This window comes from Lissotriton vulgaris, unplaced genomic scaffold, assembly GCF_964263255.1.
Source record: "Lissotriton vulgaris unplaced genomic scaffold, aLisVul1.2 SCAFFOLD_14508, whole genome shotgun sequence".
NCBI classification, from domain to species: Eukaryota; Metazoa; Chordata; class Amphibia; order Caudata; family Salamandridae; genus Lissotriton; species Lissotriton vulgaris.
This window is the reverse complement of record NW_028255154.1, coordinates 13,866-15,343: the sequence shown is the minus strand read 5'-3', so window position 1 is coordinate 15,343 and position 1,478 is coordinate 13,866. Positions and strand designations below refer to the sequence as shown.

Genomic DNA, 1,478 nt, shown 5'->3' with positions numbered 1-1,478 from the left:
GATAGATGTAGTTGTGTCCAGAAGGGATCATACCCTGAGGTTATTTTTGCATATATTCCGATCTAGCCTGACAGCGGCTGCTGCTCTGCCCCCAATCACAGCCCATCTGACCCACCCAGACCTCAGCGGCATGTGAAACTTGGTCAGCAATGAGAATTTCAAGCCGTGCATGCAGAAGCTCGAAGTGGGTTCTGCCACACTTGAAGCCACCAAACAGATGAAACCCCAGAAGGAGATTAAACAGAATGGAGACTCATTCACTATCCACACACAGAGCTCAGTCCGAAACTACCTGGTCGATTTCACAGTGAGAGTCTAAAGAGGACATAAAAGGCTTGGACAACAGCAAATGAATGACTACAGCTTTCTTAGGCAATGACCACCTGACTTGAGTGCAGAAGGGAAAGAAGAAGAAATGTGGCTGGACCCATTGTATTGGAGGGTGCAAGTTGCACCTGGAACTGTTTTGCGAGGTTCAAGTGTGCAAGCAGTTGTTCCCGAAAGAGTAACATGGCTTCAAGATTTTGTGAAACCTGCTTGTGAACTCTGAACTGTTATTCGAGTATCTTCCGATTAAAATGGGTCCGCACATTGAAAGTGCATAACATGGCTGCCAAGTATGAAGGAGCCCTTACCTAGCTTATGGTCTGGTAGCTGTGACTGTAGATTAGTGCATCATACATGCTGGGAGTTTTACACGCTCCTGTATCCCCTGTGGTGGAGGGGGTGGGGCACCCACCCTGTGGTGAATGGAAGGGGCACTCACACTTCAGGAGCTCCACTTTGATAAATATCTGTGAGATTTTGCAGTCAGATATGCCCCCACTTTATTTGCGGGGGCATCATTTTGTTTTGATGCACTGTTCTGATCAGAGCATTTAAAGTCACATCTGCAAAGCAGATCTATAGGAATCACCCTTATGCAGGACCCAAATTGCACCACTTTACATACCAATGAGATGCAACACTTGTACAGAATATTGTCATGGTAGATTTTCACCCTAAAAGCTAAGGTTCAAAATGGGCAATCTGAGACACAATATAATGGAGTCCGTATTGAAAAGTACCCTGTCATATTTATAGGATTCCCAAGGCAAACATTATTTTTTGTAGAAAGAATAGAGAAAATAAAACAGTCTTACTTTTATTTGATTTGGGGGAAAAGTATGATGCTATTTGGAACTGGATTGCTGTTTAAATCTTTTTTTGTGGAAAAATGAAGAGATTCAAAATAAAGTCACTATTGCACATTTGTTTTCGTCTGTCCTTTGCTAGAAATGTAAGAACAGTTAATATAACCGTTATGTCTGGAAGATGGTGTGGAAACAACAGCGAGGCATATTAATTATGCATGACAGGCACAACTAATTGTGTATGTGGGCGATTAGCTACAATTTTCACTGAGCCAGAAAAGATTATTAAAAGTAGCCAATAAGTACTATGAAAACAACTCAATGTAAAAAATAAAAATAGTGCTT

At 41.9% G+C, this 1,478-nt stretch overlaps 1 pseudogene; it reads left to right on the top strand.

Moving 5' to 3' along the window:
- Positions 1-66: 66 nt before the first annotated feature.
- Positions 67-509, top strand: LOC147659208 (retinoid-binding protein 7 pseudogene; annotated as a pseudogene).
- Positions 510-1,478: the final 969 nt, after the last annotated feature.